General features: G+C 39.1%; 1 long non-coding RNA gene across 3 annotated transcripts in view; it reads left to right on the top strand.

Annotated features, from left to right (window-relative positions):
* The window catches only part of LOC137232317 (uncharacterized), an 87,993-nt gene that overhangs the window by 33,857 nt on the left and 40,138 nt on the right, over positions 1 to 13,998 (top strand). For all 3 annotated transcript variants that reach the window (XR_010946962.1, XR_010946960.1, XR_010946961.1), the window contains one exon: positions 453 to 559. This is a non-coding gene — a long non-coding RNA (uncharacterized lncRNA). The remainder of the gene's footprint in view (positions 1 to 452; positions 560 to 13,998) is intronic.

The following is a 13,998-nucleotide window of genomic DNA, read 5'->3' as shown; positions in this document are numbered from 1 at the left end:
CTTGGGATACCAGTGATAATCAATAGATAAGTAAAATACATAAAATTTGCTTAGGTTTTATTTAAAATATAAAAAGTATATAAATTATATATTTGCAACATGATGCCCCAAACTCCCAAAATCTTCACTGTGTATCTTCCCAAACTAAGGACACTCTTCTACATAACTGGCATACAACCCTCCAAATCAGGAAATCAGAAATCAGTATTGGTATAACACTGACATCCAATCCAAAGAGTCTGTTCAGATTTCACCAATTATCCCAACAAGGTCTCTTTCCTGTTTGGCCCAGGATCACACTTTGCACTTAATAATCACATCTCTTTAGTCTCTTTCAATCTGGAACAGATCCTCAGTCTCTTCCTGTCTTCACAACCTTAATAGTTTGAAGGAGGGCAGGATTTTCATTCTGTAGGCTGAAGCTCAGCCTGATTTCATCAATGTTTCCTCAGGACGGGACTCAGACATGCATTCTTGGAAGGAATATACAGAAGTGATGCTGTCTTCTCCTCACTGCATCGCATCAGGAGGCTCGTGACATTGACCAGTTCTACTGCTGGTAATATGAATCTCGATCACTTGGTCAGTTCAGTGTCTGCCTGGTTTCTCCACATTAAGTCATTATTTCCCTTTTTGTAATTGATAAGTATTTTATGGGAAGATACTCTCAAACTATGCCAATATCCTACATTTCATTAAATCTCTATTCATTTGATTTATTAGACATTGGTGATTCTTGCCTAAATTAACTACCATTATAGTGGTTACCAAATGGCCATTTTCTGTTACCATCACTCCTGCTACGTTTATTAGTTGGCATTCTATTATAAGGAAGAGATGTCTTTTTTCCTTCATTTATTTATATCAGTGTAGGCCCATGGAATACTATTTTATTCAATGGATTTAATCCATTATTATCATTATTTATTTTTATATCAAATCATTCCAGATTTGGCTAGCAGGAGAGCCTCATCAAAATTGGCTCCTGTGGGGGAGGAAGGGATAAATTGGGAATTTGGAATTAACAGATACACACTACTATATATAAAATAGATAAGCAACAAGAACCTACTGTATAGCACAGGGAACTATATTCAATATCTTATAAAAATCTATAATGAAAAAGAACCTGAAAAAAATGTATATATAACTGAATCACTTTGCTGTACACCTGAATCATTGTAAATCAACCATACTTCCCCCCAAAATTTTAAAAAACCACAATTGGCCCCTTGAATTTCAGCTATGTCCCCATAATTTTTTGAGCAATTCTTTACTTTCTGGCACAAGAAAATGTTCCAGGCTTATCTTGTAATTTCCCTGCCTCAGCCTTGCAATTCGCTATTTCTCCAAGGAGTTCTGGAGTGGAGAATGATATTTGGAAACTAAAATCTGGGTATTTGGTTGCTTATTGCTTCTGGGATTCATCAATTGTAGGCCTTCTCATGTACAGAGGTGGATCATATACGCATGTAAACGTGTGCATGTGTGTGTGTATTTGTGTGTGTACCCTACGTACTACTATAACTATTTCTATATCTATCTATTTATGTTTTAAAGGCCCATGAATTTGCACTGGTACCTCTAATTCCATCAATACGTCAGGGTTATTTTTAGCCTTTCCCCTTTCCTTCTATGTAACTTTCTTCTCTGTGAACAAGAAAACCTTCATTCGTTGTCTTCAATATGGTTATTTATGTACTCAATCTCCCTGTCTGTAAGTAATTTCTCTACCACGTTGGTCACCTCCTTGGCTCCCAGACCCCTCTGCCACTACCTTTGTGGCCACTACCATCCCCAGGAGAAGTAGAGGAAAGGGATGTGGAGGAAAGGAGAGGGAAGGGAAAGGAAGAGAAAACTAACTTATGCAGGAAGGAAGGAATATACATTTTTTAAAGTTCTCTTTTTAAACATCATTTAAAAAAATCCTTCTGGAAATTTTTCTTCACAGTATGAGGCAGAATCTCTCTGTTTTCTCCCAAGCATAGCAATTAATTATATTTGTTGAAGAATCTGTCCTTTCCTCTGCTATATTCACAGTTCCTTTGGCTGTGGTTTGTGTAAGGACACATTCAAGAATGCAAGGATAGTTCATGCTTCACATTGGCAGCAATACAGGAAAGTAAGAAGCAAGGGCACTCTCCACTTCTCAAGAGCCGAGTAGTTTCTCATCTCTCATGAGCCACAGGATTTATTCATTCTGCTGCTTCTCTCTGCCTCCTTCTTTTCAGCAGCTTCCTATCCTTTCATGTGGGCCCCATGACCACCAGCCTGTTTGTCTGACTTGACCACAGGGCTGCACACCATTATTAGCTATAGAGTCTCTATGATGCCCAAGTTTTGAGAGGGATAACCTGCTTGTCTCCATCCAGACTATAGATTGGTTCATCTTGGGTCTGGGGTCTGCCTCTGGTCCAATTACCTTTGGTTAGGGTGGGGAACAAAGTTACAGTAGTTCCTGGGGAGGCCCCTACAGGGCTGGAGGTAAGATGAAGCAGTTTCTCTAATTGGGTCATATGGAGAACATATCTGTTACATTCTATAGTCATACATTAAGTTCTCACAGGGCAGTTTTTTGAATTGGTTTACAGATTTTAAGAAATGAGGACTTTGGAAAAGGTTTTGTGAATCTGAAAATTAAGGATCAGTTTGGGTTCAGGGTTCATTATGGGGAAACACTGATCTAAGTCCAGCACTTTGATTTCTCAGATGAATAAAGTGAGGCCCAGAGAAGACAAGGGATTGTCTTTGTCTACATGGCCTGTCAGTGGCAGAGCTGGGATTAGAACCAGAGCTAGCACTAGGGAGAGGTAAGCGAAGGGCCTCGGATGCACAGTTTAAGGAAGCCCTCACTCCCAGAGTCATATGAGTGCCCTAGGTACCTCCCTTATCTCACCCAAGGCTCAGCCCAGGTTATTCAATAGAACACTAGGGTCCTGCTCACCAGGAGGGAGAGATCGTATCTCGCTTGGAGGGACTGGGTACGGGGAACTTCTGGGGAGTTTTCCTGTATTTCTATCTACAGGGAGAAGTAAGTTTCTGGGGAAGGCTGGTTAAGCTAATTTCCCCAAGGCAAAGGATCTGAAAGCGTGGTATGCTCACTCACTGGAGAAGCCTGAATAATCCTGTGTACCCAGAGCACTGAGGACCTCCAAGTCTGGGCACAGATTTCCTTGCCTGGGTTATCTTTAGCTGGTTGCTGAGGATTGCAGCATTTCTGAGACCTGGTGACAGATACTTCTCTTTTCTCTTCTCATAAAAATAGGCCTTCAGTCCAATCAGTCTTGTACGGTCTGTTCTTGCAGAAATGGGACCTGTAGGATTTGGGTTTCTTTAGTCTCCTGTCTGGTGCCTGCTTCCTTCATGTAGAAATTTTTTTTTTTTTTTACTACACGAGGATTTTTTAAAAGTTGTTACTGGCTTTGCAGTTGGTTGAGTCAAAAAAATCACCAAATGGCCAGTAAGACAAAGAAGAACTAAAGGAGAGAAGAATAAAAGAGAAACACCCTGAAGTACTTTGTGACTTTTCTTCTGCTCCCACCTGGTCCAAGGCACAGTCCTTTCTTACCTGGACTCTTGCTCCACTCTTGATCCTGATCTGGTATATTCTCAGCAAGGCAGCCAGAAGGATTTGCTAAAATGTAAATCAGGCAAGAAAGTGAAATAAAAGGCATTGAGATTGGAAACGAAGAAGTAAAACTATCTCTATTTCTGAATGCCATGATCTTGTATATAGAAAATGCTAAGAAACCTTAAAAAACTATTAGAACTAATTAATGAGTTCAGTGAGGTTGCAGGATATGAAATCAATATATAAAAATCAATTGCATTTCTATACACTTGCAACGAACAATCCAAAAATGAAATTAAGAAAATGATTTCGTTTGTAACAGCATCACCACGAATAAACTCTTAGGAATAGATTTAACAAAGCAAGTGCAAAACTTATATCCTGAAATCTACAAAATGTTGTTGAAAGAAATTACAGAAGATCTACAAAAATGGAAAAACATCCCATGTTCATAGATCAGAAGACTGAATATTGTTAAGTTAGCAATACTCCCCAAATTGATCTATAGATTTAATTCAGTTCCTATTAGAATCCCAACTGGCTTCTTTGTAGAAATTGACAAGCTGATCCTAAAATTCATATGGAAACTCAAGAAACCCAGAATAGCCAGACGATCTTGAAAACGAAGAAAAAGTTGGAAGACTCACACTTTTCTATTTCAAAACTCACTACAAAGGAACAATATAACCAAGTCAATGTGGTACTGACATAAGGTTAGACATACAGATCAATAGAATAGAATTGAGAGTTCATAAATAAATCTGTGTTTCTATAGTTAACTGATTTTTGGCAAGGGTGCCGAGACCATTCAATGAGGAAAGAACAGGGCTTCCCTGGTGGCGCAGTGGTTGGGAGTCCGCCTGCCGATGCTGGGGACACGGGTTCGTGCCCCAGTCCGGGGGGATCCCACATGCCGCAGAGCGGCTGGGCCCGTGAGCCATGGCCGCTGAGCCTGCGCGTCCGCAGCCTGTGCTCCGCAACGGGAAAGGCCACAACAGTGAGAGGCCCGCGTACTGCAAAAAACAAAAACAAAAACAGAAACAAAAATGAGGAAAGAATAGTCTTTTCAACAGATGATATTCAGACAACCAGATAGCCTCATATAATAGGATGAAGCTGGATCTCCTGCCTCACACCATGTAAAAAAATGAAATCAAAATAGATCAAAGACCTAAATATAAAAGCCAAAATTATAAGCTCTTGAAAGAAAACATAGGTGTACATCTTCATGACCTTGCATTAGGCAATGGATTCTTTGCTATGACACCAAAATAACAAACAACGAAAGAAAAGATCAATTGGAATTCATCAAAAAAAAAAAAAAAAACCACAACTTTTTTTTTGTAAGGGTAAAAGCCCTTTATTAAGGATGATAAAGATATATTTTAAAGTTAACTTTGCCTTTTAATTTTATTTATTTATTTATTTTAACATCTTTATTGGAGTATAATTGCTTTACAATGGTGTGTTAATTTCTGCTGTATAACAAAGTGAATCAGCTATACATATACATATATCCCCATAGCTCCTCCCTGTTGCAGCTCCCTCCCACCCTCCCTATCCCACCCCTCTAGGTGGACACAAAGCACAGAGTTGATCTCCCTGTGCTATGCGGCTGCTTCCCACTAGCTATTTTACATTTGGTAGTGTATATATGTCCATGCCACTCTCTCACTTCATCCCAGCTTACCCTTCCCCCTCCCCGTGTCCTCAAGTCCATTCTTATCATCTGAGTCTTTATTCCTGTCCTGCCCCTCCGTTCTTCAGAACCACTTTTTTTTTTTTTTAGATTTCATATATATGTGTTAGCATACAAAACACACAACTTTTGTGCTTCAAAAGACACTATCGAAAAAGCAAAAAGACAACCCACAGAATGGGAGAAAATATTTGTAAACGAAGCAACTGACAAAGGATTAATCTCCAAAATATACAAGCAGCTCATGCAGCTCAATATCAAAAAAACAAACAACCCAATCCAAAAATGGGCAGAAGACCTAACTAGACATTTCTCCAAATACAGATTCCCAACAAACACATGAAAGGATGCTCAACATCACTAATCATTAGAGAAATGCAAATCAAAGCTGCAATGAGGTATCACCTCACACCATTCAGAATGGCCATCATCAAAAAATCTACAAACAATAAATGCTGGAGAGGGTGTGGAGAAAAGGGAACCCTCTTGCACTGTTGGTGGGAATGTAAATTGATACAGCCACTATGGAGAACAGTATGGAGATTCCTCAAAAAACTAAAAATAGAACTACCACACGACCCAGCAATCCCACTACTGGGCATATACCCTGAGAAAACCATAATTCAAAAAGAGACATGTACCACAATGTACATTGCAACACTATTTACAATCTCCAGGACATGGAAGCAACCTAAGTGTCCACTGACAGATGAATGGATAAAGAAGTTGTGACACATATATACAATGGAATATTACTCAGCCATAGAAGAAAATGAAATTGAGTTATTTGTAGTGAGGTGGATGGACCTAGAGACTGTCACACAGAGTGAAGTAAGTCAGAAAGAGAAAAACAAATACCGTATACTAACACATATATATGGAATCTAAAAAAAAAAAAAAAGTTTCTGAAGAACCTAGGGGCAGGACAGGAATAAAGACACAGACATAGAGAATGGACTTGAGGACACCGGGAGAGGGAAGGGTAAGCTGGGACGAAGTGAGAGAGTGTCATGACATATATACACTACCAAATATAAAATAGATAGCTAGTGGGAAGCAGCCGCATAGCACAGGGAAATCAGCTCGGTGCTTTGTGTCCACCTAGAGGGGTGGGATAGGGAGGGTGGGAGGGAGATGCAAGAGGGAGGAGATATGGGAATGTATGTATATGTATGGCTGATTCACTTTGTTATACAGCAGAAACTAACACACCATTGTACAGCAATTTTACTCCAATAAAGATGTTAAAAAAACAAACATATAAATAGTAAAAAGACAACCCACAGAATGGGAGAAAATATTTGCAAATCGACGCTTTATAAAGAATGCTTACAACTCAATAATAAAAAGACAAATAACCTAATACAAAAATAGACAAAGGCTCTGAATAGATATTTCTCCAAAGCAGATTTACAAATGGCCATAAGCACATGAAAAGATGATCGACATCATTAGTCATCAGGGAAAAGCATATCAAAACCACAGTGTGATAATACTTCACACCCACTCTCATGACTAGAGTAAAAATAAGCCAGTAAGTGTTAGCGAGAATGTGAAGTAACCCTCATACATTGCTGTTGGGTGTGTAAAATGGTGTAGCCACTTTGGAAAACAGTCTGGCAGTTCCATAAAAAGTTAAATATAAAGTTACCATTTGACCCATCAATTCCATTCTTAGGTATATACCCAAGAGAAATGAAAATATATGTCCAAATAAAAATTTATATATGAATGTTCATAGCATTATTCACAGCAGTCAAAAAGTGGAAACAACCCAAAAGTCCATTAACTGATGAATGGATAAACAAAATGTAGTAAATCCATACAATGGAAAATTATTTGGCCATAAAAAGGAATGAAGTACTGATACTGCGTGCTACAACGTGGATAAACCTTGAAAACATTATGCTAAATGAAAGACAGTCACAAAAAAATACAGATATAATTTCATTTATATGAAATTTCCAGAGTAGGCAAATTATATATGTCTCTGTATGAGACAGAAAGTGACTTAGTGGTTACTTAGGCCTGGGGTGGGTGTTGATGAGAAGATTGGGGAGTGCTATCTAAAGGAGAAGGGGTTTCTTTTTGAGGTGATGAAAATGTTCTAAAATTACCTGAGGTGATGGTTGCATGACTCTGAGAATATGCTATAAAACAATGAATTATGTGATGTATAAACTACATCTAATTAAAGTTATCTATATCTATAACATCATGTCCTGCCTCTGCTGAGCACCTCCAAGGACTCCCATTTCACTCAGAAGAGAAAGAGAGGCGTCTAGGATGGTCCAAGCTTGGGGACTGGGCAACTAGAAGGATCAAGATGCTATAAGCCAAGATGGGGAATACTGAGAAGGAGCAGGTTTTGAGTGGAAGTCAGGAAGTTAGTTTCATTCACAATACTCTGAGATATTTATTAACACACGAGAGGAGGGAAATGTTAGGGAAACAACTGGACATACAAGTCTGCAGTTTGGGAGAGATGTCCATGCTGGGGATATAAATTTCAGAGTCATCAGTAGATGGATGATATTTACATCCATGAGGCTGGATGAGTACCTAGGGAGTGAATATAGACAGACCATGGAAAGATCAAGGATGGAGCCCTGGGATGCTAAAACATTAGGAAATTGGAGAGACGAAGAGGCAGAAAAGGAAACAGAGAAAGAGCATCCAGTGACATAAGAGAAAAACCAAGAAAATGAGAAATTCTGGAAGCAAGGCTAAAGAGTGTGTCCAGGAGCAGAAACCTGATCACTTGTATCAAATATTGTTCATACATTAAGATGAGAACTGAGGCTTGACCATAGGCGTTAGTAGTGTTGTAAATGACCTTGGCCAGAGCTATTTTGGTGAAACCATGTGGACAGACATTTGATTGGAGTGCATTTCAGAGAAAATGGAAAGAGAGAAATTGCAGTCAGTAAGCAGAGAAGAAAACTATGTTTTAAAAAGAGTTTTTCTGTGAAGGAGACTAGAGAAATGGGATTGTGGTACAGAAGGGGAAGTAGTATCAAGAGGCGGTGTTTTTTTTTTTTTTTTAATTTTTAGGAGTTATTTATTTTTGGCCATGCTGCACGGCTTGCAGGATCTTAGTTCCCTGACCAGAGATTGAACCCAGGCCCTCAGCAGTGAAAGCACCAAGTCCTAACCACTGGATGACCAGCGAATTCCCAAGAGACATTTTTAAAATTAATGCTTCACAGTTTTTTTTCTGTCGGTTTTCTTTTTTATTATTTTTTAATTGAAGTTTTTATTTGGAGGTAGTAGTAGATTCATGTGCAGTTGTAAAAAAAGAATACAGAGAGATCCTGTGTACCCTTTACCCGATTTCCCCAAATGGCAACATTTTACAAACTATGGTCCAAACCAGGAGAGTGACATGGACAGAGACAGGATACAAAACATTTTCATCACCACAAGGATGCCTGATGTTGCCTTTTAAGGGCCATACACTCTCCTTAACCCCAGCAACCACTAATCTGTTACCCATTTCTAAATTTTTAAAAAAATTTGTATTGAAATATAGTTGATTTACAATGTTGTGTCAGTTTCAGGTGTACAGCAAAGTGATTTGGTTATGCATATATATACACATATATATAAATGTATGTATTCTCTTTTTACATTCTCTTCCATTACAAGGTATTGAGTATAGTTTCCTGTGCTATACAGTAGGTTTTTGTTGGTTATCTATTTTATATATAGTAGTGTGTATATTTTAATCCCAGACTCCTAATTTATCCCCCTCTCATTTCTATATTTTTGTCATTTCCAAATGGTATTAAATGATGGAATCATAGAGTATGTGAATTTTTGGTATTGTTTTGTTGGTTTTCTTTTTTTTTTTTTTTTTTTTCACTCAGCATAATTCTTTGGGGATTCATCCAGGTTGCTGCATGTATCAGTGGTTCATTTGTTTCTATTCCTGAGTAGTATTCCATGGTATTGAGGTGCCACAATTGGTTTAATCGTTCATCTGTTGGAAAAACACCTGGATTGTTTTCAGTTTTGGGGCTATCACAAATACAGCTGCTAATGAACATTCGTATACAGATATTTTGTAACGTAAGTTTTCATTTCTCTGGGATAAATTCCCAGGAGTACAATAACGGAGCTATATGGTAGTTGCATATTTAGTTTTTTTTAAAAAATAAATTTATTTTATTTATTTATTTTTGGCTGCATTGGGTCTTCGTTGCTGCGCACGGGCTTTCTCTAGTTGTGGCGAGTGGGGGCTACTCTTGGTTGTGGTGCGCGGGCTTCTCATTGCAGTGGCTCCTCTTGTTGCGGAGGACGGGCTCTAGGTGCATGGCCTTCAGTAGTTGTGCCACATGGGCTCACTAGTTGTGGCTTGCGGGCTCTAGAGTGCAGGCTCAGTAGCTGTGGCGCACGGGCTTGGTTGCTCTGCGGCATGTGGGATCTTCCCGGACCCGGGCTCGAACCTGTGTCCCCTGCATTGGCAGGCAGATTCTTTTTTTTTTTTTTTGCGGTACTCGGGCCTCTCACTGTTGTGGCCTCTCCCGTTGCGGAGCACAGGCTCCGGACGCGCAGGCTCAGCGGCCATGGCTCACGGGCCCAGCCGTTCCGCGGCACGTGGGATCCTCCCGGGCCGGGGCACGAACCCGTGTCCCCTGCATCGGCAGACGGACTCCCAACCACTGCGCCACCAGGGAAGCCCCTGGCAGGCGGATTCTTAACCCCTGCGCCACCAGGGAAGTCCCCATATTTAGTTTTTAAAGAAATTACAAACTGTTTTCCAGAATGTCTGTACCACCAGAAATCTATGGGTGGTCCAGTTTCTCCACATCCTTGCTAGCATCTGGGAGTGTTCCTTATTTTAGCCATTTTGATAGATGCATAGTAGTATCTCTTTGTGATTTTAATTTTTTTCACTTTTCTACTGGCTAACAATGTAGAACATCTTTTCATGTGCTTATTTGCCTTCTATATGTCTTTGGTGAAATGTCTTTTCATGTGTTCTGCCCATTTTCTAATTGGAGTATTTGCTTTTTTACGGTTAAGTTTTTAGAGCTTAAAAAATATATTATTGATATTAGTCCTTTGTTGGATATGCTGTTTGCAAATATTTTCTCCCACTGTGTAGCTTGTCTTCTTATCCTCACAGAGTTTTTTACACAGCAAAATTTTAAATTTTGATGATGTCCAGTGTGTAGGATTGATTTTTCATTTTATGGATTCTATGGATTTTGGTGTCAAATCTGAGAACTTGCTTAACACTAGATCCTGAATATACTTCCCTAGGCTTTTTCCTAAAAGTTTTATGGTTTCATGTTTTACATTTAAGTTTGTGATCCATTTTGAGTGAATTTTTGCATAAGCTGTGAGACTTAGGTTATATTTGAAGTGAATTTCTTGTTGATGGCACATAGTTTAGTCATGTTTTAAAATCCTCTCTGCCAATCTTCATATTTTAATTAATGTTTTTAGACCATTTTCATTTAATGTAATTATTGATAGATCGGGACTTAGGTCTGCTATTGTATCTTTTGTTTTCTTTTTCTCTCTCTCTCCTTTTTTTTTTTTTTTTTCGGTTTCTGTTTTCTGTTTACTATCTTCCTGTGGAAATTGGTTACTTGAACACTTTTTAGAAATCAATTTTGATTTATTTATAATGTTTCTGAGTTTATCTTCTGGTAAAGCTTTTTTAGGGGTTTCTTTAGGTGTTAACCTTATATATCTAACTTATCACAATCAACTGATGTTGACATTTAACAGTTTGAATGAAGTATAGAAACTTTGTTTCCCTTTACATCCCTTTATCCTCCCCAATTTATAATATAATTGTCTTAAATATTTCTTCTATATACATTGAGAACCACATGAGACAGTGTTATAATTTTTGTTTCAGTTATCAAACATAATTTAGAAAACTGAAGAGGATGAGGGAAATTATTATATTTACCCCTATTTTTGTTTACCATGTTTTTTCTTCCATTTTGAAGTTCCAAAGTTTTTTCTTTTATTGTTTCTTTTCCATATGGAGAACTTCCTTTAGTCATTCTTTAGGGTAGGTCTGCAGGCAACATGGTCTCTTAGGTTATCTTCAGTTGACATTGTCTTGATTTCCTATTCATTTTTTTAAAATTTATTTTTGGCTGCGTTGGGTCTTAGTTGCAACATGTGGGATCTTCGTTGAGGCATGCGGGATCTTTCATTGTGGCCCATGGGCTCTTTGTTGCCTTGCGTGGGCTTCTCTCTAGCTGTGGCGTGTGGTTTTCTCTTTTCTAGTTGTGGCATGCAGGCTCCAGAGCACGTGAGCTCTGTAGTTTGCGGCTCGCAGGCTCTTTAGTTGAGGCGTGAGAGCTCAGTAGCTGTGGCATGTGGGCTTAGTTGCCCTGCAGCATCTGGGATCTTAGCTCCATGACCAGGGATCGAACCCAGGTCCCCTGCATTGGAAGGCAGATTCTTTACCACTGAACCACCAGGGAAGTCCCTCCTATTCATTTATGAAGGATATTTTCAGTGGGTGTAGGATTCTGGATCGAGTTCTTTTCTTTCAGCACTTTCCTTCTGGCCTTTAGTATCTGATGAGAAACCCACTGTCATTTGAAAAGTTTTTCTCATCTATAAGTTGTCATTTCTCTTTTTGCTGCTTTTGAAATTTTTTCTCTTTGCTTTTAGTTTTCAGAAGTTTGACTATTACGTGTTGGTTTGACTTTCTTTGGTGTCTCCCATTTGGGGTTTCCTCAGCTTACTGAATCTGTAGGTTTGTATCTTTTGCCAAATTTGGGGAGCTTTCAGCCATTCAAGTACTTTTTCAGACTTGCACTCTTTCTTCTTTCCTTCTGGGGAAGAAGACATGAGTGTTAGATCTCTATTATAGTCTTGAATATCCCTGGGACTCTATTTTTTTTTTCAGTTTATTTTCTCTCTGTTGTTTAAGATTCAGGTTCACTAATTCTTTCCTTTGTCCCATCCATTCTTCTGTTTAGCTCATCTACTGAGTTTTGGTTTTGGTTTTGGTTATTGTATTTTTCAGTTCTAAAATTTCCATTTGGTTCTCCTTTATAATCTTAATTTATTTGCTGATACTTTATATTTCCTTGCTGAGGCCTTCTATTTGTTTCAAACACATTTGTAATTGCTTGTTGCAGCATTTTTATGATGGTTGCTTTAAACCATTGTCAGATAATTCTAACATCTTTGACATCTTGGTGTTGGCATCCATTGATAGTCTTTTTATTCAGTTTGAGATTTTCCTGGTTCTTTATATGGTGAATGATTTTTAATTGAAACCTGGACGTTTTTGGTACTATAAGACTCTGGATCTTATTGAAACCTTCTCTTTTGGCTGGCTTCCTTTGACACCACTCAAGCAGGAGAAGGAGTGCTGTTGCCTCCTTACCGCTGGTGAAGGTAGACGTTCAGGTTCCCCACTTGTTGACACCTGAGGAGGGAAACTCCTTGTTACTGATGGGTGTATGTGAGGTTTTTCGCTCCTACCCAGCCTCTGCTGATATCTCTTTGTCCAGAAGGAGTAGAAGAGGTAGGAGGGCCTCATTACTGCTCCTCATGTGACCTCCACTGACACAACAGAGAGCAGGTAGCCTTGTTATCACTAAGCAGTGGCAAAAGTCCTGACTCTCTGGTAGGCCTCCACAGATACCACCCCAGTGGGGAGGGGGAGGGGTTACTTGTTACTTCCTGGTGGGAATGAAAGTCCAGGCTCCCATTGGTCTCTACCAACACCACGGGGTATGAGAGTTGTAGGGTAGGGCTTGTTTCGACCTTAGAAAGGTCAAAGCCTGGGCTACCCAAAGTACCCAGATTCCCTCTTTACCTGGGTCGTGACTCTTTTCCTAGAAATTGCAAGCCTTCAGACTCCTTTTTCATCTCTGGAAATTGCACAGACTTTGACTAGTCTCCTTTCTCCCCTCCCCCTCCCTAGATGATTGGAAAGTGGAGGCAGGGAGAGGCTTTACATATTGAGGGGAGAAGGGAGGAAGGCTTCCCTTTTCTGCAATTCTACCTTTTTTGTTTAAAATTTGGACATCTCTCACTACTTGGATTGATCTTCTGTTACTACTCTTGAAAAAGATTCCTACATGCTTGATAATGTCCTCGACTAGTATAGTTTTTTGACTTTATGCTAAAAGACTTTTTTTGTGTGTGTGTGTGAATCCCTTTATATCTGCATCCAAATTGAACCAGAAGAGGTAAGGAGGGAATGAAAAAGGGAAAAAGGAGGATCAGAAATAACAACTATTGAATACTTGTTATAGGCTGGGGAGGTGTGGGAGGTACAATACGTCATGTCAGGGACTAGGGCAAGAACTATGTCCAAGGTACATTATTCCCATCTTACATGCAGAGAGATAGCCTCAGAGAGGTTAGTCACTTGCCCAAGGTCAAACAGCTAGTATATCATGGAAGAGTGATTATACTGAGGAATATGTTTTCAAAGTGTATGATCTTGATAAAGAAAATGTAGTATATACATACAATGGAATATTATTCAGCCTTAAAAAAGAAGGAAATCTTGCCATTTGTGACAACACAGAAGAACCTGGATGACATTATGCTAGGTGAAATATGCCAGTCATAGAAAGACAAATACTGCATAATTCCATTTATATAAGGTACCTAAAATATTCAAATTCATAGAAGCAGAGAATAGAAAGGTGGTTGCCAGGGGTTGAAGGGACGGGGGAATGGGGAGTTGTTCAATTACACAGTTATATGTGATGAATAAGTTCTGGAA

This window comes from Pseudorca crassidens, chromosome 10 (genome assembly GCF_039906515.1).
Source record: "Pseudorca crassidens isolate mPseCra1 chromosome 10, mPseCra1.hap1, whole genome shotgun sequence".
Taxonomy (NCBI): Eukaryota; Metazoa; Chordata; class Mammalia; order Artiodactyla; family Delphinidae; genus Pseudorca; species Pseudorca crassidens.
The sequence above is the reverse complement of the archived record's forward strand: the minus strand, read 5'-3'. Positions and strand labels throughout refer to the sequence as shown.